This window comes from Aphelocoma coerulescens, chromosome 2, assembly GCF_041296385.1.
Source record: "Aphelocoma coerulescens isolate FSJ_1873_10779 chromosome 2, UR_Acoe_1.0, whole genome shotgun sequence".
Lineage (NCBI taxonomy): Eukaryota > Metazoa > Chordata > Aves > Passeriformes > Corvidae > Aphelocoma > Aphelocoma coerulescens.
The window spans coordinates 47,539,391-47,565,626 of record NC_091015.1 but is presented as its reverse complement, the minus strand read 5'-3'; the positions used below and the strand labels follow the sequence as shown (position 1 = coordinate 47,565,626).

The 26,236-nt window shown below is 39.7% G+C and overlaps 1 protein-coding gene across 15 annotated transcripts in view; it reads left to right on the top strand.

Annotated features, from left to right (window-relative positions):
- THRB (thyroid hormone receptor beta) overlaps positions 1-26,236 on the top strand; it is a 169,717-nt gene that overhangs the window by 80,794 nt on the left and 62,687 nt on the right. For 5 of the 15 annotated variants that reach the window (XM_069007295.1, XM_069007293.1, XM_069007307.1 and 2 more), the window contains one exon: positions 3,225-3,292. The exons of the other annotated variants lie outside the window; for them this stretch is intronic. The gene's annotated coding sequence lies outside the window, so the exon portion shown is untranslated. The remainder of the gene's footprint in view (positions 1-3,224; positions 3,293-26,236) is intronic. 15 annotated transcript variants of the gene reach the window in all.

The following is a 26,236-nucleotide window of genomic DNA, read 5'->3' as shown; positions in this document are numbered from 1 at the left end:
GTGCCCCCAGGACCAGATGGAAAATGCCGGTGTGCTATGGAAAAACAGCAGCAAGCATGAACACCTTTCCTTCAGCTTGTTTGTTTCAATGACTTCACATTGTGCCACCAGAACAAGTCTGATGTAAGGATGCTGGGCAGGAAGGCTGAAACTTGCCAGGGAGACATGGAGAAGGAAGGTGGTGTGCAGAGCATATTGCCTTAAAGCTTGTAGTTTCCAGAGAAGCTGTCTGCAGGAATGCTGTAGGTGTGGAGGAATGATGATCTCAGGAGATTGCACTGGCTGGGATGGGATATACACCCATTTGTGGGAGGAGTCTTCTCACAACACTGTAGGTAGAACTGTACGCATTTAAGTAGCCTAACTGAACCCAGAAAATCATTGCCCAGCATTAGAAAGTTGGATTTAGGAATGTGAGTCCAGGAATCTCTGCTACTTAGTTTCCAGGTAGATAGAGTAGATACTTGTTGCTTAAGGCACACAGGAGGGAAAGGGTTAGAAGAAAAAAAGTAAGCAAAGAGTTTGGAAATTCAGTATCTTTGCACAGGACATATGATCAAAGTGTGCTAGAAACCTCTTGTGAGAGAAAGGACAGGCAATTAAAACAGTTATTTGTTGTTCAGGCAAGTTCTTTTGGAAGAAGGTGCCTGACTGAATCTCCAAGTGCTAATGGTGAGAGTGGCAGTGGTTACTTCTCTGGTTCTGCTCACTGTCATGGCTTGGCCAGTTTTTCCTCCTCTGTCAGTCTCTTCAAGGTGGGCAGAGCCAAGGAGGATTTTGCTGTAGCATGATGGCACCATGCCTTGCAGTCAGTTCCAGAGTAAATGGAAATAATGGAAAAAGTAATAAGAAGGCAGCAGCAGTGGGGCAGGGAGAGAAAAAAAAGAGGGTACGGTGGTACTGCCCTGTTCTGTGGGAATGAAGGATCACACATCAGGGGAGAAGCTGGCTCTCATATGTATGGAGATTTGCCACACACATGCTGATGTGCTGATCATGGTCAGTGACCTCATCCATATGCAGGCCTGGATATCGCAGTGGTTAAAGTTTGCCAGCCAAGGACTGACTCTCTGGAGGAAAGTGAAGACTGGCTGTGTTTGGCAGAGAATCCCCACTCTTTGCAGAGTCACTTGGAATCTTGTGAAGGCCATGAATCTTAGAGCCTTTTCTTTGCAGGGTTTTAAAGGCGGATGGCAGATGAAGTAAGTTCATCTACCGGTTATTTCATTCCTCAGCTAAATCTGCTTTCTATTTGTACCTGCATGAGCTCACTGATTTGCATTCCTGTAATGTGCTCTTTCTCTTTGCTTTTATTTTTTCGGGCTGTCTTTACTGTAGAGTCCCCAAAATCCAATAACCTATGCCCATTGAGACACTGAGGAATGGTGATACCCGCTTCGTGTGCAGGCTGATGGGAATGTCAGCAGTCCCTTGGAAAGGGTCATGACAGTCTGGATCAGCAATATAAGTCTAGGCTGAAGCCTCTGTCCCTGCAGGTGCTCTCAGCTGGATGTGGGGTCATCAAGATGTTTTATGTGAGCTAGGACTTGGTCTGTAACTCAGCGTTTCTGGGCAGGGAAAGGCATGCTAACAGAACTGCTCTTTCCCAGCAGTGCTGCTCAGCCCTGTCCAGGATGTGCCAAGTCCTCATTACCATCTTTTGCCCACTCTTGACATAGTTCTGGGATGGCAGTGGTTGGTATTTCCATTTAGAGGGACTGATTTTAGGTTCCTTTCATAGTTCTACATCTAGCAGTCCTTGCTAAAGCATACTGTAAATATACGTGTGGTCCTCACAGCTCCGCAGTAAAGGCAGAACAGCAGATCCCAAGAGACAGCATTTTCCCATAAATTCTTTGCCGTGTCTGTTTTCAAATTAACTGGTGATGGATGAGGGGGAAGAGGAGGAAAAAGAATAGCATAATAAAACTCCCCCATTGCATCACTTAAAATTCTCAAGGAATGTTCATAAAAATCGATGTTGCTTCTCTTCTAGCTGCTGGGGGGCACAAGTCTTTAGTCAAAGAAATTCTGATTTTTAGATTTTTTTTTAGCAAAGCTTCTTAAATGTCTTTGTGCTGTTATGTGTGTGTGGTGTTACTTTTCTAGCTAAAATAATCGGATACATTTTGCACATTTTAGGTATATACTGGGTAAGCAAATAATAATGGGAAAATGAAAGTATGGTTCACATTAGGAATTAAAAGTTAATGTAATCTGAATGGGAGCCACATGAGTTTGAATTGTTTGGCTAGTTTAGCTCATGCAATTGGGAAAATAATGCAAAGGAGACATAAATATGTATGGTACATTTGGTTATTGTGGATAAAGCAGAATATCATCTAAAATTGCATATTTCTTTTTGTGGTAATCCTTTCCAGTCTTAGGAGGGCAATCAAGATAAAATAAGATCTGTGAACTGCCATTTTCCCTGTAAGCTCTAAAAAACATTCTGGTAATTTGTTCATGAGTAGGTGAATGGGGCTCTTTTTATTGTAGTCCTAACTTTCATTTTGAATAAGGTTATTAATCTGGCAAACTGTATTTGATTTGTGTTTCAAAAAAAAACCCCAACTGGTGGATATGTATAGGCCAGATAGGAATAATTTTATCTGAAGATACTAGCTTCTTTAATAACAAGTCATCCCTTCTTCTCAGTGTAATTTATCCCACTACTTTTTTCACCCATTTCAACTCTACCAAGGGCTGGTATCCTGAGAAGACCTCCATTCCTTGAGTTTTGTGTCTGACCTCCCAACAGTAGTACTTGTTTACCTAGGGAGATAATTGTTTTCTGGAGCGTATCCAGCTGATAACTTACTTTTTCATTAGACCCCTTTTTCCTATTAGTTATCCCCTGTTAGTTGATCTGTGTCATTTGATAAAACGAATTAGGTAATAAAAGACTGTTTCTGAGCTCCTCCCTTTAATTTTGGCATGGTGAAACGTATTTCTTGGCACCTTGCTCTTTCCACATAAAGACAGCCTTCAGTTGACAAACAACATTAATCCAAAAGAAAACAAGCCAGTTCACGCATCCTCTCTTGATATATCCTTGTGCCAGAACAAAATAGTTCCTAACAAATTATTTGTACCAAAGATAGTGACATAACCCTGGCTCTGTTTTAGAGTTTTGCAAATGTTTGCAGAGCTTCTCAAGAGGCTAGGCTAAAAATACTCAATGAAACCATTCAGAATTCTACTAAAAGCATTTTGTTTCCTAGGACTTTCCTCCCTTCTGAAAATGCCCTCCTGCTGCATGGCATTTATTAGAAGGTGATGAAGGTATAAGGTAGGAAATCACATTTTCTATTTTATTTTTAAATTTAGGCTAATTTTCAGGCTTCCTTTTTAGATTACATACCTTTTTTTTAAAAAAAAAGAGGGATATCTCAATGGAAGGTAAGCTTATTGTTAGGTTCAAGTTGACGTATACTCATCCAATATGGCTGATCAGATTGTCCCTAATGAAAGTTTTCAGTTTGGAGGTTTGAGGTGTCATGATATGCAGCATTTCAAAGCAGATAGCCAAGAATTGCCGCCTCTTTATGGACAATGGCCTCTGCTGCACCCTAATGACATAGGAATTTCCCAAGGATGTGGATAGAGTGTTTTTCTTGATTGCTGCACCCCAGAATAAAGTTCTTCTTCAAAGTTTACTTTGAGAAGAGTATAGAATATGCTGTGCTCAGATGTGAGATCTGTAGAAATCGCTGTAGTCATTTTCCATTCAGCCTAGAGAAAATCTATCAGATCCAGTGACATTAGACTAACAAAAGGATCCCCACAGTAGCTGTTCTGTGTTTTACACTCAGAAATGTCATCTCTCTTAAAATAATGGCTTCTTCCTGTTTGGTGTTAAATGCAAGCAGTGCTTTGGTCAGGTCTGAAGAACTGTTTTGGTATTAGTTGCATGTTTACTGTGTGTTGTATTTACTTCCATCTCAGAAGGTCTACCATGGGGATGTTCATGTTGTGCTTGCAGAGATTTGGAGGATTACATCTTCTGGGATGCAAGAGCCCCAGAATAGCTGTATATGAAATTTTAAAATTAGTGGTATGATAAACTTGGATAGTACCAGAGTGTGTTAGTGAGTCATGTGATAAATAAATGATGGAAGTGATAGTGAGAGGCACTTACAACAGTAAAAACTGACTGTTTTAAAAACGAAGGGGAAATCGAGGTTTGTACTTTCATTTGTCCTAATTAGATTCAGAAAAGGTTTTGACTTGCTTTCTGCCCCTGAAAATTTTTTATTATCTTCTCTAGATGCACTTATAGCCAATAGTGACTCATGGGCATTTGGCTAAGATGCCTGAGACGGTTATTATCCTCTGGAGCTGCTGTTTTTCCTAACAGAAACAGTCCCGAGATACCGCAGTTTATAACCTACCATGATGTTAACTACGACTTTTATCTAATTTGACTACCATACCTTGTATCTCAGGCAGAGTTGCTTCTGCATTTCTAGCATTAAACATGAAAGCCTTCCAAACAAATGACAGTTACCACTGCAAGGGAATTGAAAGCATGGACTAGCCTGCCATTTTGTCAAATCTGATAATTGCTTTTCACACATAAGCAGCTCTGGAAATACAAACAACCAAGCCTGTTTGTCCTGAGTGCTTTCCTTTAATGTACTGCTCATTTTCACTTCGGATAGTTTCTTTGCTCTCCTGGCGGAAATTCAGTGCCACAAGAAGCCCCTATCAAAGCCTTGCACGAATTGTTCCTGTGCTGTGCTTAGTGGTGCATCAGTGAATTGTATCCGTCGTTGGCATGATTTACAGCTTACTGTGAACAAATTTTCCAGGATTATAGATTTTCTAAGTGGTAGAATTGAGAGCCTCTGTCTTTATAGGCAGCCCTGTTGGGCCTGGCAGCATGACACTCATTTTCCCACAGGATCCTTTCCGTGTCTGGGCTCTGTGCTGTCCGCCCCTGTTGTAAGTGAAGATGTGGAGCAGTGCCAGAGGTGCTCTTGCCAGCAGGATTATGGGCTCATTTTGGCTTGACCCCAGAAGAAGGGCAACAGATAAGGAACAGAGGAGGCTACAGCCCAGTTTTGAATGGAGTTGCTGTTGGTTTCTCTGCCTCAGCTCAATGTTTAGCCGCAGTCTCTGCACAGCTGTCAAGACCCGATCCATGGGAAGGGAGAGAGACTGCTTGGCTCACACTGCTGCAGTCCTGTCCTGGGCAGTGCAAAAATAAACGAGGAAGTGCTGTTGAGCAGAAGCACTGCTCTGGGTGTCCTGTCAGGAGACAGCATAGCACCTCTACTGCTTTTATGGCAGACAGGGTGAGAGAACTCATTTGCCTGCTGCTCATTTGTGCTGCCGACAGATGCTGCTTGTACAACTGATGGGAGAAGCAAACCTGTCCATCCTCACCCTCACACTTGAAGGCAATGCAGCTTAATATAAACATGTCCTTTTCACTACTTATTAAAATAAAGCTGTTAACATATTGTGGATTAAACCATTAATATTCACATTTTCACTCATATGGGGTCCACAAATACTATCTGTATATGGAATCAAGAGTGCATAGCTGTAGGAGAACTGTGCCTTTACTAGGTAACTACTGTGTAGCATTTTCTGAATTCATGAGAAATCCTTCTGCAATGCAGGATTGTTTTTTCTAGTAGGGATTGCTGTTGTGACACTAGATTCTTTTCAGGTTCGACCACATTGTGCTCAGATGAGACAATTATTGTTTTGTTGGATTTTTTTTTTTTTTGAATGGACACATCAGAGAAATGCCTAAACTCATCTGAAAATTATAAGAGCAAAAATCCACCCTATTTTACTGCCATGCTAGTGTGAGCTCTACTGACAGTTCAGCAGTCGATGATGTTTTACAGTGCTTTTGTTTGGTGCTAAAAAAAATTGCTTTCTGATGTATGCCAAAATTATATGGAATATATATAAGAGCTAAAATTGAGTATATATCTTGCAAAGGAGAATAAAAATTGGAAGGAAAATACACTAAATTGTGGTGTGAGGGGGTTGTGGCAGTGACTTTCTTCTATGCAAAATTTAGGATAGAAGATAAAAAATGCTAAAAGCTAAGTAACATCTGGTACTGGTAAACTGTGTTTGTCTTCAAAGAGCTGTAGGGATTTTCATGGATTTCAAAAGACCCATAAGTGAAAGAGATGATTTGGCTTGACTTGCAGATATTGCTACCGAAGCAAAGAACTTAAGTAATTGTCCATAGCCAAGCCAAAATGAAATCTGACTCAGGTATTCCTGATCTCTCCCCTTTTTCTCCAGTTGCTTGACTGTCAAGGCAGATTGACACAAAATTGTCAGCAAGTTGTTCCTGATTATTGGGTGGTTTTTTTAGCTGTTAGAAACTTTGGTTCTCTGCAACAGACAACGTTTGTACTACAGATACATGAAAGTGGTTTGAGCATGTCTACTTCTGAATATATTTTATTTTTAGAAACTGCAGAATTTTCCCCTGTTCTTAACCATTTCCTGTGGTTTTAGTCTGGAGCATGATGGATGAAGAAGGCTATTTGTGTTATTAAGGTATGAGAATAGAAACTGTAGGTCCTGGGTTTACAGTTGCAAGTCAGATGTGATGGTCAGTCCCTGAAGTGTAGTAGCAACAAGTGAACTTCTTCATCTGTAAAAGAATATTTGTCCTATTAGAAGTGTGTAGGAGAAGTGAGGCTGCGTTAATATTTTGAAATCCCTGTGGGATCCATGTAGGAAAGTGTCCGTAGAAGTGATACTAAATCAGTGAGAGTGTAGAAACAGTGCGTTCACCTGTAGTAAGCAGTGAGAGAATTAAGCTAAACAGGAACACGATGCACTGGAAGAAGTGTTGACACATGGAGTTAATTGAGAACAATTAGGTCTGTGTGTAGACAAGATCTACATAGCCCGTTTGAACTGCATGGCATAATGTGAGTAAAGGGTGCAGGATTAGACCTTTTGTTTACAGATTTACCTAATGCTTTAAACTATTTTGATGAATGGTGTTACACAAATGTTAGTCATAATTACTATTTAATTATGCCCACATGTTTACTTTGAACATAGTCCTGTGCTTAATATGTAGGAAAGCTGGGATAATGTTGCAGCTTCAGTGTGAGAGCTACTGTTTGCCAAGCAGCGTTTCCCTAATGGCTTCTCCTTCCACGGGATGAAAATGCCTCCCTGGACAGTGAAGTTGCACCAGTTGTGGTATGTGATAGGGAAATAGCTTTCATTAGAATACCTTCAGCTAGAACATTTTGAAATATGCATCTGAGGTACAATGTTAAGTTATTAAAATTGATGCTATTAATGTGCTGCTTGTATATAATTTCAAAATACCTGAGATGCCAGTATTTCATTCTGTTTTCATTCAGAGTGCAGAAAGCAAATTTCATAATATAATTCATAATATAGGAGTGCTACAGAATATCTATAATTCATGTGTTTCTACTTTAATTTGCATTTAAATGTTTAAGCTGTTATAAAAGTGAAGATTCTTTAAACTTTAACCTATTTTTTTACTCTTAAGCAGAAGGAAGTTTTTCCTTCTTTAACTCTATTTTGAGGTTTTCCTTTGCTCAGATCTTCCATTTCAACTATTGCAGAGATCTTAAGATAATTTTGTGAGTGTCTACAGATATAAGCAAGAAAGAACTTAGTGGGGGTTTTTTTGTATTTTGGGGTTTTTTTTACCCTTTAATTTTTGTTCTTTTTTCAAAGACCCTTACAAGAAATATAATTCTGAAGGGTGTATGGTATATCCTAAGTTGCAAGGGATGGGATGCTTTCTATCCTATCCTTTTCACGAAGTTAGTGTGGGTGTTTTTTTGAGTGACCAAAGGTAGTGGAGAATATGAACCTTTTCTTTAGAATGCTTTTAGTGCTTTGAATGGAGATACTTCAGTTCCTCCATGCGTGGCATTTTACGATGATTGTTGGTGCTACTGAGAGGGGAAAAAAAGACCTCTCTTGAGCACAGACTGTGCACGTGGACTTCTGTGTGGCACTAACTTCTTTAATTCAACAAATGTTAGTCTTTCCTTTATCCCAATACTGGAATATTCTGATTCCTGACTGAGTTACTGAATCCCATATAGTAATTGCAGGTCATATTTTTCTCATTGTTTAAGGCACTTGATCTTCCCTGTGGGCCTCCCCTGACATGCTTGCCCCTGCTCACCACGCTGTAGAAGATGATTTGTGAGTCTCCTAGTGGTGACAGGCTTAAGGTGACATGACACTTCCCACATGCACCAAAAAAAGCATGTATTTCTGTACTTCAGTTTTCCTGAGCACCTGTTTGCTTTGGTAAGAAATTACTTATCCAATACATTTAAAAAGAAAATTAAAATATTCAATCATTTAGAATAAGTGTATGTTTTCTAAGGGGAGGAGGGGAGACTTGCTGATTCCTGCAGGAGAAAATGAACTTTTTTTAAAGTCTAGGTGTTCAATGTTTACTTAAACTTCCTTTCACACGAAAGACATTCTGTTCTACATGACTGTGTCTACCTGGAAACAAAGTATTTTGGTAGAAGTAATTTATGTTTGATTTGAAAATATTTCCGAGAAGTTTGGTTTTGAAAAATTATTTCACCCCTTCAATTTATTATTTTGGTGTAGAAATTAAGGTAAAAATAATTTGTGAATGCAGTTTCCTTGAGCGGGCTTGAGTTTCTGCATTCCTTTGCCTTTCTCTGTGTTTTTTCCAGCCCGGCCATACAATTGAATGTTTGAATATTGTAGTGTCAACAGCTCATTGTATTTTCACTTGATACAGTAGAGCAAAAATTTTGACATTCAGCTGAAATGTTTGATGAGCCATTACCAGCATAATTCTGCTTCTTAAGTAAATCTCATCTCAGTGCTTGAAATCTAAATGGATTAATATTTTTAATGTCTTGTTTACAATGCTGCCTATGAAAGCCTGTATTTGTCTACTTGCCAACCTTCCTTCTTGGCCAGGAACCATTCTGGCGTGAATCTCAACGCTGGGCTCCCATCCATTTTCCTTGAGTCTCTCTCTGGTTCCCTCCCTTTTCCTCAGGGGCTCTCTGGAAGATTGTCAGAAGGGCTTTAATTTCTTGAGCAAGTCAGCTTTTTTTGACTCCTAAATATTTCTGCCCCAATCCTGAATTTCAGAGTTTGCCAGCCAACCACAGATGGCTTGCCCTGGTGGTGTTACAAAAAAATACATACATTTTCAGGTTTTTGTGAAAACAAACCTAAAAACAAACCAGTATTGGCTTTGTAAGCGGGCAGAAAAAGATGCTTAAGAAAAAAGGATCATACAGTGTGTGTATGTGTGTGTGTGTGTGACTTGACAGGGTGCCCAGTAGTCATGGTGGACTAAAGGTGAGCTAGTAGGTAACTCCTAATGTAGATTATATCCATTATAGCATCCTATACCATTTATACATTTTACCAGCAGAGCCATTCTAGCTAGGAATGCCCCAAAAATTACTAAAATTAGGAAAAAAGCCCCAAATATGACCAGTGTGGTGGCACTAGTTCAGCTGTGATTGCTGAGTGTCTTCAGGGGTAGGGGGGCTCTTAGAGGAGAGTCTGGGGACTTGGTGAGTGTGACATAAGCTCAAGTGAGAAAGCAGCAAGGTTATTAGAGAGTAGAAACCAGGGGTGTATGATATCAGACTACATTACAGTAAAATTATGCAGCTGTAGGTATGGTGAACCCTCTCTTCTGAGCAGGCCAGCAAATCCTCACTAGTGGTTATTTTGATACATGATACCCTGATGCTAATCTAAGGAGTTGAATGTGAAACCAAAGAAACTCCAGCAACAATGAGAGCCCTCAGCTGAGTGAGAAGCACTTGGCAGTTCCTTCTGCCTTCCTAGAAGCAGAGAGTGAGCACAAGCTCCGGCAGTGGCAGAGTGCAAGGTTCACAGAGAGGCATGGACAGGTCCCCCTGTGGTCCCCTGAGTCAGGCACATGTGGAAGGAAGAGGTGGTGTCACATCGCAAGACTGAGACTGGTAATCAAACAACTCCCTCAAAGCAGCAGCAATTTCTGCTTGGTCTGTCTTGAGGTGGGGCTTTCTGCCTGGTCTGGCATTAGAGGGGAGTGCAGTGGAGTGGCAACCCTGGAGCAGAGCTTGACCAGAGACACATTTTGCCAGCCTGCCCTGCCCCTGGAAGAGTGGGAGCCACTGCGACCCCGTGGTGGAGGAGAATCCGCATTGCCTCCTGCCATCAGTACAGTGCTGGTCTGTCTCCTGTCTGTGCTCCCCCTCAGGAGCTGGGCTCAAGCCTCCTGGGGAAGGTCCCTGCGCTGGAGGTGAAGATGAAGGAGCGAGTGAGAGGAGACAGCCAAAGCCCTGCAAGCCTGCCCACGAGACACAGGCGGGCGCCAGCTGCACCCCAGGAATGAGTGAGTGAGTGAATGCGTGTGTGTGCGTGTAAGATGCTGATTTCCAAGGAGATTTTAATTTCTGGTTCTTAACATGCCATTTATTTTTGCAAACACAGTGTTACTCAAAATGAGATAGGTTGATGAGACACAATAATCTTGACAATCTTTCATTACAGATATCTGAAGAATATGAGCATTCTTAATGTTTTATAGACTAGTGAGTCTGACTCTCAGAAATTATAAAAGAAGTATAAATAGCAGGGATAAAGAAAAGGGAAATACGGATTTAATATGTGAAGCAGCCAAATATTTGGCTGCTCTTTATCATTTATTGATCATTCTCTCTGCTGTTCAGAAATTATTTGGAGTCAAGGATTCTCAGATTTTTTTTTAAATCTCCTTGTCTGTCTAAGACACCAGGATTACAAGATGAACATACAAACATTAGTGTGTGAGTCAGGAAAAATATCAGTGGAGGTGGCTGTGTGAGCAAGGCTGTATGTAAACAGAAATAAAGTTAATTGGCAGTTTTCTTGTAAGCACGGGCAGCTGAAGTCCTTTTCACTGGAAGAAATTTTCTTTTCCCATTATCCTTCAACATTCTCTTGGAGGGATTGTCTCAAGGGAAGTGAGTGAGTCAGAAAATATGCCAAGTTCATGTCATGGCTGTTTCGGCATTTCTTTCTCTTGCTGGCCTCCAGGAGCTTTATTGGCAAGTGTTTTTAAAGGAAATATTGGCACAGGAAGGCCTTATTGTTTATGTCATGAAAGTCTCTTGGCTTCTTCTGCCTTGTTATTTTCTCCCTTAAATGGGGAAATTAGGAGTGGGGGGGACTGAGAAAGGAAAAGAGGAGAGAAGCAGAAACTATTGAGGGTTGCTACCAAAACTCTTCCCCCTACATCAGGATGTATCTTGGTGAGTCCTCTTTTCTTTTTCTCTGTTGCTGCTTTTCAGGCTCTGCTGCAGCCGGTAGATGGGTTTCTAAGTGTATAAGTTTCCTCTTTATGCTTTTCAAAATGTGGCACTTAGAGAGCTTTTTGAAAGAAGCCAGCAGTTTTCTGCTGGGCTCTCCTCTGCCAGAGCAGGGCAGGGAGAGGCAAACGGAGAGCCCAGGCGGGGTCAGATCACTGCCACCTTCTCACATGCAGATCAGAGCTCTGCGATGGGCTGTGGAGGACATTTCATTAAATGCTTTTCAGTTCTGTGTAAGGTCTGCATACAAAATACAATGTGATTTACAGGAAAGAAATAAAAGTGGGAAGTTCTGTGGAGCAGATGCAGCGGGTACAGAGAGAAACAGTAGTGAGATGGTGCATGGTCAGAAATGCTGCTTGTTAAAAACCAAAGCAGAAAGCAGAAGCATTCCTTCAAATGTGTACACGTTCTTAAAAAAAATACCAAACCAACAAACCAACCCCCTCCCTCCACCTAAACTTACTCATATGCACTAAGGCAATTTTGGCATAACATAAAAGCACACAAAAAAAGGATTGTGTCCAGTGCAGCAACAAAAATTGCTGTAACCTATTACCCTCAAATTAGGTGAGAGTTAGAAAGTCTCTGAGGATGCTTTTAAAGAATTAAATATTAACATTTCAAATAATGTTTCAGTATTTAATATTTTTTTTTTAATTTGGAAAGTAAAAAGTTAACTCTCCTTGTGATACATCATGGCAGAAAGTCTGTTTCTAAACCAGGTTCATTTTTATCTATGATATTTGCTTCTCTGATATTTGTGTATGCAGCTCAAAGATACGGGATAAAAAATTCTTTCAGGTTGATGTAACAAAGGAATGCATTGATGTACAAAAAAAGCATAACCCTATTTCTTCTGGATTTGTTACCACAGAAAAAATAAATTAAAGCAAATGCCTATTTTTTGTGAGTTAAACAGAGAAAATGACATCTAAAACACTTTTCTTTGTACCCAGTTAAACTAAGGATTGTCTGTGAAATTAAATACCTATTTCAAGGCTGTGATGCAGTTTTTGTGATGTTTCTTCAAACACTAAGTATTTGTTGGTACATAATACATCTTTTTATTGTGGCATCTTACTTGCATTTTGGTGATGCCTTTTTGGAATGCTCTTTTTCAAAGGAAAGAGAGATGATTAATCTTGGCTCTTTAAACCTACATTGTTTCACTTTTCAACTCTTTCATGTTCTTTTGTTTTCAAACCTACCTATTTGTGGTGTCTGTGCAAAATTCTGTAGTGCATAACAGTTTAATTTGTGGAAACTTTTCCCTTCCCCCGCTGCTTCCAATTTTGTACTTTGATTTGCTCAGACCTTGCTTTTCCTTTCTCTAAAAATGTATATACAATTGAAGAAGGTTAGCTCAAAGTTCTTGTGGAACATGCATTTCTAGACCTGAATATTCTTAGAGCTTGTTATTTTTTCAGATTTGGGATCATGTTCAGCCTGTTACAGGAAAAGCAACTGCCTGCCAACATTAGAATCCAGGGAACAGGAACCTGGATTTTGCTTGGAAAACATCTTTAGGAAAGGTGGCTGTGGCTTTTATATTCCTGCCTTCAAGTGTTTTTACCAAGATGGAGCCATAAGAATTATATTGTAAAATGAAAGCTATAAAACCAGGAAAAAAATAGCCCTTCTAGCAGCACTAGCATATCTGTTTATAATTTATTTGTATGAATGTGAATCTGTAACAATATAATCACTTAAAAGGGTATCGTAGCTCCATATAGGATGTTGCAAGTGAGCCATTTTCACTATGTTGCAGTTGTTTTCTAGAGTGAAACATAAGCTTTTTCTGTTTTTCTCTCTGTGTACATATACCTGTATATATGAATATATTTGAATAGCTATACCACAAGCACTGTAATTCTTATGGGAATATCACCATGGATTTTTCTTCTGTGTTAGGAATCCTACATTTGTCAGTTCAAGCAGGCAAAAACCTTTGTGCTGTGTTCTTTCTGTCTCATGTCATAACATGAGAGAAAACAAACCATAAAACTGGGTGTGAATAACTGTACTTTGGCCTGTGTCTGCTATCCACTTTACCAGACAGTCAAAATCCTTTAGACAAGGCAGTAAAAGCTCAATATTAAAACATCAGCCCATACCTACTGCTCCAGTGTCAGGTACACTGTGACAATATTGCTTTATTACTATGCTGGAGCACCAAGTGAGATCACCTGTTTCCTTAGGGACTTTCATTGGAGATGTCTTTCTCCTGTGTCCTCTGAAGCTTTGAGGTCTCTTCTGAGCTAGGAAGCCCTCAGTTTGGGCTACTCCATTGGTATTGGGCATGTTGGTTTGCTTAGCAATGAACTCTAGGAAAGCTACCTTCTCTTTTTCAAGAGCTTTCTCCTCTCTCCCACAGCTCCATTCATTTTTATTGCATTAGAGAAATAAACGAGAATAAAAATTGGATATGGTTAATAACAACAATCCTGTAAAAAAAAAAATTCCGTAATTCCTAAGTTTTCATTTTCTGACAGCTGGACAGTGACATGTGCAAAGAGAGCTGATTGGGATGAGTGTTCTCAAACCACAGCTATAGTTTAGTGCTTCAGCATGAAATGAGTGGTAATAGGGAGTCACTTGTAATTTAGGATTGTGTTGTTCATCGTGCAGGCTAAACAGCCTGGCTTAATGGGAAGAGGCCAAAATTCACAAGTCTACCCAGTATTTCAGGGGAGGCAATCATTTGGGTAAAAATTATGATCCAGTTATAATCTACTTGAATTTCCAGAAGTTATTAATAGGGTTCTTTCCTGCCGACTTATAAAGAATTAAACGTAGTGTGCAATGAAAGGGAAACTCTTGCAGTGAATTAATGGCAGGTTTAAAGTTAGGAAGTAACATCGAGTTTTACAATGGGGTAATCCTGTAAGGCATCAATCCAACATAAGGAAAAAGGGGTTAATATTGGAGTAATAAAGCCAGATGGTGGTGCTTGAGTCAAGTGGGAAGAATTGTACAAGGATTCGACAGTATTGAGTGTGACTGAGTGATAAGAGAGCAGAGGAAATTCAGTGACAGTAAATGTTAAAATTTTTAAAAGGAGAAGAATTGCAATCAGAGTGGACTTACAGCCACTTAGGAAAAAAGTGCTGTTGTCTGACAGATTTTTTATAAAAGTAACAGCTGAATGTCCATCATATGTCAAAAGCAAACATTGGAAATTTTTAGGAAGGGGACAGAGAAAAATGCCATTTTCTCCATGTTTCACTCTACATAGGACTGCATCCAAGTAAAGTGCTCGTTGTTCTGACCTGTCAGATTTTCATGTCTGTAGTGCTAAAACATGTATAACAGCACAATCCTCACATGCATCTTTTTCTGACATGATCTAAAACCTCTATAATACGAAGAACTAATGAAGATAGACTAGTGCCTACCAATGTTGTAACAGTTCGATGGAAGCATCTAGCAGCTTCTTACTGGTAATTAAGAAAGAAAAACATGAGTGTATCTGAAAAATAAAAGGAGTTAAGCCTGTACGAAATTTCAAGCTGGGAAAAATTAAAAATTTTAACAGCTTTATGCTGAACAGAAGCCCTCCTTAATAAATAAAGATAGTTCATTTGGGGACTTTGCTGTAACATGCCTGTCTTCCCTAATGTTTTATTCCAGAATAGGTTAGTCCCAAAGGACTTTTTGAATGTGTGGATTCAGATGTATGTACATATAACTGCTGTACCTATCGAATCCTGTATTTATTCCAGAGCAATTTTACCCAGCAAAACTTATGCCTGTTAGGTACTAAGTACCAGTATCATGGCCATAAATATGCAAAATTAACCAGTTTGGCAGGTACTTTCCAGGTACAATAACTGCTACTTATTTTATATCTATTTCAATTGTTCTCTTGGTTACAAACTTGCACATGAAATATGGGATGCATACTGTGCATAATGATTTCTACTTTTCCCTCCCCATCTATTTGAAGATCTCAGCTATTTAACAGAAGAAAAATATTCTAATCATTCATTCATGAAAGTCGTTGGTCTTCGGATAATTTTACTTATAGTTTGATATGATGTTAAAATGTCCCGATTTCTGACAAAAAGAAATTTGCAAAATTCTTTGTCACCTACAAACAGCTTGAGATCATACTGACCAGACTGCTCTTCAGAATAATATAGGTGCATTCAAACACCTTAAAAGATTATCATCGTTGCTTCCCTGATTTAAAAAAAAAACCAAACCAGCTAGTATTGTTCCAAGGTTCATCTAATATGTATATAGCAGTAATAAGTAATTTTACAATTTACACAAATGTAAGTAGAAAAAGATTGAAATTAAAGAAAAGCAGAATAAACAGATGGATAATCAAATGTGTTTTTTCACAGAAAAAGTAATGCAGAGATTTCTACTGTATAAATAGATTGTGCATAAAGACAGAAAATGTTATTTCTACTTTGCTTAATTTCTCATTTTTCTCCTTGACATTTTGAATCCCGCATTAGTCTGTAGAACAGATTCAAAATATCAGAGGTAAAACAAAAAGCCAAACTTTGTCTTCAGGATCTAGTTCCCCTAACTTGATTGGGCATTACTCAGAGTGGATCTATTCTTAGCATATTGCAATTTGCATACTGACCTTTTCTGTACTGTGGATGAAAATTGGTGCTGTGTTGATTAGTCTTGTAAAATAATGTTTAAGATTTCATTTAAGTATATTGTTTGGTGAACAATTCTGACACCTACTCTATTACAATAATAAAAATGAATCTAGATTGCTTCCAGATAGCTGAAAAGATGGTCTTACAAAGCTAAGTTTTATTTTGAGAAATGCTCACTGACATTCTCTCTCTGTCTTTGGTAGCTCTCAGTAAAGTGCAGAACTGTTGAAAGTTTAACCATCTTATGGATGTAGACATCAGGTCTGAAATGGGGGAAGGCATATATTTGCATGTGTGCATATGCTGACAATAATAGTTTGAAAAAATGTCACCTCAAAACTTGAGACAGAGCAGCTACTCCAGGTGAGCTATGTAAATGGATGTTTTTATTTCTCTTCCAGTGTGATTGCTGCATGGTTTAATATAAACTGAGAGCAGACTTACTTCAGGGAAAATAATCTGGAGTAGTTAATGTGCAGATTGCCCTAAGTAATGACTGCAAAATATGTGCATAGTTACTTTGACCTGCTGAGGTCCCAGGTGGAGCACCTGCTCCAGTTTAGTACTGTAGGAGAGTGAGTGAGCAACAGGAGACAGTCTAGACAGGAGTATCAAGAACTACCAAAGGCATGGGAAGCTTGAGTTCTAAGTAAGGGTTTAGCAGTGCTGCTTAGTCTTGCAAAAAAATATGATTGGGAAGACCATGACAATAGTTCTCATGAAATGGGCATAAGTTAGCTGTGAAGAAGAGCCAGCATTGCTTGTGGATGTAGCAGGACGCTGACAGTTGTGTCTGCAGTACGACAACCCTGTCCTGGGAAAAACATCCTAAAGAAAGGAAGAGATGAGCAATATAAGATGTTGCCTAGGGTAGGTGTGGTGTTTGAAGCTAGCATAAATGGGACTGGGTTTGCAGAAGAGGTACACCGACTGGCAGATCTCCCTTAGTCACAGCTGGTGAGGTGCTCACTTTATCTCAGGTGAGACATGCTGTAGTAGTCCCAGTAGGTAGCCTCTAGGATACCAGAATTTATAAACCCCTGTAAGATGAAGCCCCTTTCGATTGTTGCTGTCCTTCACTACTTCACCCTGCACTTATGCAAATCCTGCTCACAAATTATAGCAGTGTGTCTGTATGGACAGATGAAGTAAATCCACTGCTGGACTGGAGCTGATCCTGTGTTGAAAGAAAAACTTAAACTTGTTTAAATGCTAAAAGCCTGTTGAATGCTGCAGTTAAGTTCTTAATGCAAGGCTTTAGGATGTTTCATTGCTATACAGAAATTGGGAAAATAGATGCAGACTATACTGTTTCAGAGAGGTCATTCGGTGTTTCACTTTCAGCTATGTGTCTGGAAAAAGGAAGCAAGCCTTCCATCCTTCACACTCCAGTGTTCATTCTGAATGACGTTTAATGTACAGCCTACTGTGGCACCTCCTTTAATTAGCACTTGCTGCTTTTCTTCTTCTGAAGGCAAATGTGATAGTGGCAGACTTCATGTCTTTATTACCAGCAAGAGGGGAAAGGCTCCTGTAACTTCTGTAACTGATGGGCTGAGACAGTCTGGGTGCCCGCAGTTCCTAATGAGCAGCGCATGACACGGTGCAGAGTATTGGCAGGATTAACGAGCCCAGATTTCCTTACCAGCACACTGCCTTGTAATAGCAGCACAGAGAAGGAGTGAGAGCATTAGCACACAGTCTGCAATGTACCATTGTACTGATAGGAAAATCCTTTGCAGCCAGTCACAGGAATAGATATGAAAAAACTTCAGGTTTCTATTTGCAAATCAGGCTTCATGCAAATGGCTGGGGACTGACCATTGTTATCAGATTGAAGCCCTAAAGGGGGAATCTGCCATTTGCCTTGTTTTGGGAAAATATTCCCATACACAAAACCAGATCAGAATACACTCCCCTCCAAAACTGTTCCCAGTTCTCTTGGCAACATCAAAGGGTATTTTTCCTTTGTTGAAGTCCCTGTCAGTAATTTTGTGACATCTTTAACAACCTACCTCATTTTAACAAGAAAATATTATCACATAAGCCCTCTGAATTAAATAATAATAATTCTGATGTTTTCTAATCAATAGATCCCTGCTAAGTTTTCCTCTATACTGGTGAGATTGTTTTCTAAATGCTTTAGTTTGGAAAGCTAATGATGCTCGCAATAGCTTCTGACTAAGAATTTGCAAATACCTGATTTTCATCTGAAGTTTCTGATTTGGCAATACAGACAGCTCTAAGGAAGAGTAATCTTTTGGGTAATCTTGAGAGTGTGAGGACACAGAGACTCATTTGAATTGAATCACATATTATAACCATTCAACTCATAATTTGGCATCTGAAGTGCTTAAAAACACCCACTGATTTCTTATATTTCCTGACTCTTAAGGAAGACCAGAAAGATGAAATGTTAGGAGTCCATATGAAGTGGGATAAAAGAAGACTGACAAACTAAGTCTGTGCTTTAACCTACCTTCCTTCAAGGAGATCAGCACCTGCACACTGAAGAGACCAGTGACTTTATTTGAGATCAAAAAGTTAAGTGCAGTACAGGACTCCTATGTAGGTAAATACATGAAGGTTTTGCTGTGTGACACCTATTTCTCAGAGTCTGAAGGTTATTTCAGGCTTAATTCTTGGTGTTCCTTACTGAACTTATACAGGAACCCCCTCCAGCTGCCCATAATGAGAGATGCCTTGGAGAGGAGTAGAATCAAAGTCTTACCCCTAGGCTAGCGGATTGGGGCTGACAGTGTTCAGTTCTGGAGCCAGGCAAGTCATATCCATCCCTGTCTCCTGAAACCAGGAGGAAATGCCCTATGCACAACAGATCAGGTTGGCAGCACTGAGGCTTTCCTATTCCTGTCTCTCATCTTGTCTGATTTGACATCTGACTGTGAGCTTCCTTGAGAGGTAGGTAGAATTAGCCACAGTGGGGGTCTCTCAGCACCCCTGCTGAAGCTGTTTCTCTTTTTATATAAAATATTTAAATATTCCCTGAAAACACAGAAAAAACAACAGTCTTTTCTGGGAGAAATCTGTGCAGCCTGGAACTGAATTCAGTCAGGAGTTGCTTTACACAGATTTAGAAAACAAAACAAGACAAAACAAAATATCTACCAGCTGTGAAAAAGTACTGAGAGAAGCAAGCGCTGCCCAGCATCACGTGAGGGTTCATTTGGTGAGAATATACAAACTTAGATTTCTTCAGGAGATTATTTACATGGTAATAATAATTTTGTAATACAGAAGAATGTTTCAGAAATCAGCTGTCCAGTTCCAGAGCAGCTGGGACCTATAAACAATGGGTACTCATAGACTGGTGAAATTTCATCTGAAAGCCTTGATCTCAGGCAGTGCATCTGAGTTGTGAGACAGTGCACCAGTGAGGGCTGTGGAATTGCAAATGAGCACCGTGCTTCTCTTCTCCTGGGTGGTGTAGGCAGCTTTCTGCTCCAGGCTGCTGCCTACCTTGCCTGCTGCCTTGAGCTATCTCTGCTTTTCCGTGAAAGAATATAAGCAGTGGGTAGAGAAAAATTCTCTTGAGTTAAATGGGAACAGGATCAGGATCAGACTGCTTGTTGTTTTTTTGGTTTTGCAAAGTTGAAGTAATTCAGGTGAATGTCATCTTTATTCAACCACCTGAAACAGGGAACTGACAATCGTTGTCAAGAGGGTTTCACTTGGGATCATTCTTGTGTAAGCTGCCAAATGTTATATCTGGGCCTCAAATAAAATCTGAGTGTGATATCAAAGACCAGGAGAACTGTGATTACCACTGGCTAAGAATTATGGAAAGTCATCCGCCCATATACTCATCATGATTTTTTAAAAATAAGATTAGTGCAAGTTCTTTCCATCTGATTTAATTATTTCAAAATTTGTTGGGAATTTCAGTAGCTTATAACTAAGAAAAAAAAGTTTTTACCTGCATGTCAGAAATTTTCCCCACTGAGCAGAAACAACAACAGAAAATGCATACAGGTTATTTTGTTACTTACCTTGTAAATGTAATTTTTGACACTGCATGTAGGTTGCTCTAATTCCAAACTCTTGGATATTTCAGTGATGAACAAATCCTAACAAGCAGAACTTTTTGTTTAGCAGCTTAAAATCTTCTTCCTATTAACAAACACACAATGTATAAAATACCAGTCTTCCTGAGAGAACACTAATAAAGAATGTATGGTACCGTTAAATATTCTAGTAGCTAAACCAAGCAAGAAATATGCAGGCAATGACTAACATCCCAAATCTCAGATTCTTCCTAGGAGTGCCTGGATTCTTCAGTATTATGCTGCTTTGTGCAATTGTTTGCATTTTGTAGCATTGAATGTAGCATTTTGCTCAGTTGTAAATGTGCTATGAATGCAGGTGGACATTTTTCAGTGGTTTATTCAGTCACTGTCTCTGCACATGGAACAGTTCAAATGGAACAGTTTTTAATAGAAGAACCTTGTAATTATTAGGAGTTAATATATTTTGTGACTTTTCTGGTTTTATATCTACTGTAGGTGTCTTGGTGTGGAGCCAATCAGATTTCTTTCTGCAGGCTGGTCTCTGAATTTTACTAAGTCTTCTCCTTAATGAATAAGCCCCTTTCTCTTCTTTTCATCTAGCTCTCTTTGAGAGTTGTAGAACTCGCTTTTGTTTTTGAGAATAATGACTCATATATGATTTCTTCTTTGCTCTGTGTCATCTCACTTCAGAATTCGAACCAAACTTCAGAAGCACAGCTGGCACCCAAATACAGCACATCTGTCTGCTGGAAAACTAAGGCTTGGTTATCTCAATATCAGTAGTTTACACTCTGAGTGGGGGTACTTGGATTTGATATCTGTGAGGATAATGCACTATATACTCCTTTTAAGGATAATTTGTGCAGTATCTAAAGGCAGTAATACTTATAGGAAGATGTTGTCTCTATGAAACAAACTGAAAAAAGATCTAAGGGATATTTTAGAAAAGCACCAGTGGAAAAAACTATTTGGAAGGAAGAGACTTTTGCCTAGTTTTCTAGCTAAGTCCCTATTGTCCCCAAAATAATGCTTTCAATGTAAGAATGCAAAAATTTCATGTAGCATTTTTGTGAAGAAATGGGCAATTCAATTTCATTACCTTCTCTTCCACTTTACTGAATTTGAAGACATTAACTCCTTCTTTGGGATTAGGCAAGCAGTGAAATGACTTCAGATGATTTTTCCAGTATACATATGTTGTGTAGAGACATCTAAAAATAATCATCCCCTCCTAGCTAGGGAAATTATCCTGGCAAAGCCCCTAATACATACGAAGCTATGCCAATGGAAAAGTGCCGCTGCCTTTATCAATTTAGCTGATGCCATTTCGGGGAGATGACGCAGTGTTGGTGGGAGAGGGTTTCCTTCTGCTGGTGTGCATGTGAGGAGAAGGTCAGGAAGAGGCTGATGCTGTCAGGTTTGGTACATGCACCACCACGACAACACCGAATGCTTAATCCATCCGCCTTGGATGTTCCCCTGTGCCCATCCCACTCAGCTCTCCCGAGTGCACCAGCAGGTCAGCACACGTGATGTGCTCAGAACAACAGGCTTGCTTGGTTGTTCCAATTTAGAAACAACAGGCTGCAGTACTCAAGTGCGTCCCCACCTTGTCATTACCCCCAAGCAGCTCTGGTTAATGTCAATTGCCTCTGCTGTTACTACTCCTGCCATTTCTTGACCCTCCTTTTTGCCGCCCTTGTACCTCTTTTCTCTGCTCCAGTCTCATTCCTTATAAACAACCCACCCCTAACTGCTTTTTTCCCCACCCTGATCTCATTTTTTCCACATCCATCTCAACCTTGTAAACCTGGCCTCAGGTGACAGGATGGGTCCTGCTGGCCCTGTGTGACTGTGTTCCCCAGCATGTCCTCTGCCCTCCCCTTTCCCTGTCTGTGGCACTTGTCCATCTCTTGCCAAGCTCCCCTTCACCCATCATTGAAATCATTGAAACTTGGTTAAAGGGTGCAGGAGTGGCACTCCCAGTAGACTTTATTAAGCCTGCTCAATGAAAATGAGTGCAAATGAAGAAGTACAGAATTTGCCATGAGAAGCACTTCTTTGTCTCCTAATCCCTTGCTAGAGGAACATGGTACAAAATAGCTGATGTCAGTAGAAAGACTCCCTTGGCTTCTTGGGCCTTCCAGCATACCCTTATCTTTTCTCTTACTATCTTAATGCTGGCAGGATGACTAATACAGGCAAATATCCTAAAGCTGACAATGACATCTTAAACCTGTCATGAAGAATTTAATAGAATACTTATTTCTACAGCTGAGCAGATTTTTCATGAATTATAGCCCATTATTCTACAGAAAAAGTGTAAGGATGAATAAAATCAAAATGAAGAAGTACTTGTAAAATGCAGCAAAAGGATATATGATTTAAAAAAAAGATAACTGGAAGAGAGACACATATTTTGGCTGTAGCTGCTGACCACAATACCTGAGAAATTAAGCCTAGTGTGGTTATGAAATTCCAGCAAATTGATGGATGGTAGCGATATCAGTTTGTTCAGGAGAGATGTCTTTGTTACTAAGGCATTTCTAATGATCGGGTATTGTCAAATTCCAGCATTCAGGAACTGTGAATCAGGTCATTACTGCCAACTCTGCTATTTCATTCTGAATTTTTAAGCCTTTTTTTTCATTTTATTGTCTGTATATCATCAAGGACAGCATTTTATAATCTGCTATCCCCTGTAGATTCTGTGCCAGTTCAGAAAATGCTGATAGTATACCAGTCTCCCTTTGGAGAGACCTACAAAGATTTTTTTTTTTTTTTTTTTTTTTAAAGCCTGGTTTAAAAACAGATCTCATCCTGTTTCTTAAATATTTTTTTTCTATAATTTGGATAGGATACCTCAAAGAAAATTCTATTTTTAAGTCATTATAAATAACTTCTTATGTAAGATTCTTCAACAACTTCACAGATACTAAAAAATAAGCCCTCTCCAGAAGCTAGTACATTTTGTGCTTCCCATATTATCTGCTTTGTCATTTAGACCAAAGTCTCTTAGTGGATGGCAGAGCATGAAAATAAATCTGGGAATCCTGTTCTGATAAGTTTTCCCGCAGTTGGTTGCAGATACCTTCCATGAACAATACGAGGTGTTCTCTCATTCTGTCAATATCTCTGGGTTTTTTCTGATTAATCTATCAGGTTTTAATAGGAGAGATACTCTGTTTTGAATTGCACAAAATAACAGAAACCTCCATGCTGTATATTTTTTTCCACAGAAATTTCACTGTGAGCTTTTGCAATCTCCACATATTGTATCTTGGCACAAAACGCTACCTCTGCTTATGGTTTGCATCATTAGCTATCAGATTGGCTGCTCACTGTGTTTATAGGATACAACAAGAAATAGCCTGTTAAATCTGGCTGTTGGTAAAACTGGTGTTAGTTGAATCATTGCACTCCTGTGTTCCCACATCATACAGAGAACAAAATCCCATCAAACTAATAAGCTGTAAAATAAAGTCAATGGCAAAGACTATGCACAAGTGTTGTAAATAAATTGAGAATAACTTTTCTGAAGTCTAAAAAAGTGATTCCCTAAACACTGAGAGTAGACCAGAAATGCATTCTGTAAAGCTGTTTTGAAGTAAAAAAATGCATGCCAAGCATATATGATATCAATAATAGCAGTTCTGGTGGCTTATCTGTAGATCTTACTGGCATACTCTTGGAACTGAAGTGAGTATTATCATCTCCACCTTATGGTTGAGGAAGCTGGGTAACCATAAGAATAAATTTTCAACACAGAACATGAAGCAGTGTTGACTCCAATTCCCGTTGCAACTCCCTAACTTTAATTATTTTTCTGTGAGCTTCGTTTGTTTCTCTTCATTATACAGAACTTGTTCTTTCAGCACAAGGTAATTTGGATAATACTGAATGTAGATTAGATCCATATATTAATACTTATGAAACTTATTAATTCTAAAGTTGCTCTGATAGATTAGGTCCTTCCCATCAGTGGATGGGAAAATGCTCACATCCTTAATTTAGATCGGTGTGTTCCTTTTCACACTTAATATTTTTCTGCTTGAGACACTATGAAAAGCAATAGGAAAAGAATGTCTCTGATGCTTATTTTAGCATGTTTCCAGATAAGCCTGGTGGGAAGTATGTGGAATATCTCTTCTAAGATCATGTATTTTCACTGTCCTTTTCAATATCCATGTGATACTGCTGAGATAAATCATGGGAAGCCTCAGTATCAACAATAAAAGAATGCTTTCCTGTTCTGCTTTTTCTGATTGATGTGAGTGGCATAAAAACTGTCTCTGATTGTCTGGCTAAAATTAAACTGCATATTAGTTAAATAGAAATGCTGCTAAATAGAGGACTGAAATCAACTGAAAAAGTAGTGGTTTCTATCTTGTCTTGTGTTTGGGACTTGCTTTGCTTGAGGCTTCTCCCTTGACTCTCTTTGGCTTTCTTAATGCCCTTATTTTCAAGGCAATCTTTCCTGAGAAAAGCAGAGAAAATTCATCTGGTAACTTGACTTGGCTAATCCTCACATTTTTGTCTTCCATCCCTTACCAGTGCTGTGTGTTTATGTAGAGTTTTAACCAGAAAACTCTTCAGTTCCTTGAAGCTGTTCAGTGTGCTGCACCTCTGGGAGCACTCAGTGCTTTATCACTGTCTTGCCCCTGGGGCTCCATATCAGGTGGGATTCAGCATCTTTCTGCTAACCTTTGAAGCCATCTCTGCTGGGTGTCTTAAAACAAAGTTTTCCTTGAATGGTGATTGCCCCTACTTGCAGCTATGTTCTTCAAGGGTCTGTTTGTCAGGCAGCAGATGCACAGGAGCAGCACACAGAGATGGAGCCATTTGGATCATGGCTTTGGCATTTGGCAGTGGAACACCTACATCTGAGATCCTCAGGAATTAAATGCTACATCCAGTTTTCCTGTCACACAGTCACACAAACAAGATGTGAAATTAGAATAGAAAGAGAGATTAACTGGGAAATTGGAAAGGAGAAGAAAGGAGAGAGAGAGAATTATGTACTAAAAGAAAAGCCTGGCCCATCCCACTAACTCAGGAGAGCAAAGAAACTCAGATTGATACCTTGGTGTTACCTCAGGCACATAGCCATCATGAAACACTATTATAGTGAGAGTTTAATGAACTTAATAAAAGGGGTGGATAAGATTCCTCCATGTGATTTTTGGTGTGCTTTCTGGGGAAAGTGTGACTGCTCATGCAAGGATTTTGCTTCTGACACTGTCAGGATGCTGCTTCCGTACTGACCTCCCTCTGCCCTTTCAAGATCCCTAGTTTTACTGCTTTGATAAATACACGCCTTAAGTCCTAAATAGGGGTTGAATGCAGGCAATAGTGAAACTGGAAAGATCTTAGCCAACCACTGACAAACCAGGGAAAGCAAAACAACTTCAGATGTACAACTCAGGGGAAGCAGGTGGTGCTGAACAGAGCCTTACAGTTGAATTTCCCCCCCCTCAATTTTTCCATGCTGTCCTTCCAGAGGTTGGACTCCTTGCGTCCATAGGTCTCCAGCATGGACCTATGCCTCCATGCACCTACTAGCTGTTGTTTCTTTCAGTGGTTTGGCTTTTTCTAGCAGTCTAAGCTTCTAGAACACCTGCCCAAAGCTTCATCATCTCAGGACAGGTCAATATGGATCACATTATGATGGGTCATATAATATTAAAGCACATTCAGAATCAGCTGTTAGAAATATCTTTCTGAGTCTTACTGCAATTCCATTGCTGTATCTTTGCTTCTTTACATTTTATAAGCAAATGTAAGCTTTCTGATTGTATCCTCACTCTCTGTACAGCAGATACATCTATTTGTGGAGCTTTTCATGGCTTCTCTCTGACAGGCTGTGCTGTCCTGAAGGCCATCCAAAAGCTCCTTGTTATAAATTTAAAAGTCTCCTGTTCTTGTTTACATCATTCCGCAGCCCCTCATGTTCCTCCTCTCCGCCTGTGAGCTGTCCCACAGTGAAAGTGCTATCACAGCGGATGCAGAGATGGGGTGTTCTGCTGAGCAGTGGCACAGACCAGGGAGTGGCGAGGTGAGCTTCCCAGGCATGCTGCCTGTGGAGGTGTAGAGCTACTGAGATCAGCAGGGAAGGCATCAGGGTGAATGCAGTAGTAGAAATCTGGCAGCAACAAAATGCTGCACCAGAATCTTCCAGCCGTGTCTTGGTAGTCTATAGCCGAAGGTAAAAGCATTGATGACATAGCAGGCTGAAGAGGTCAGATGCAGCTTC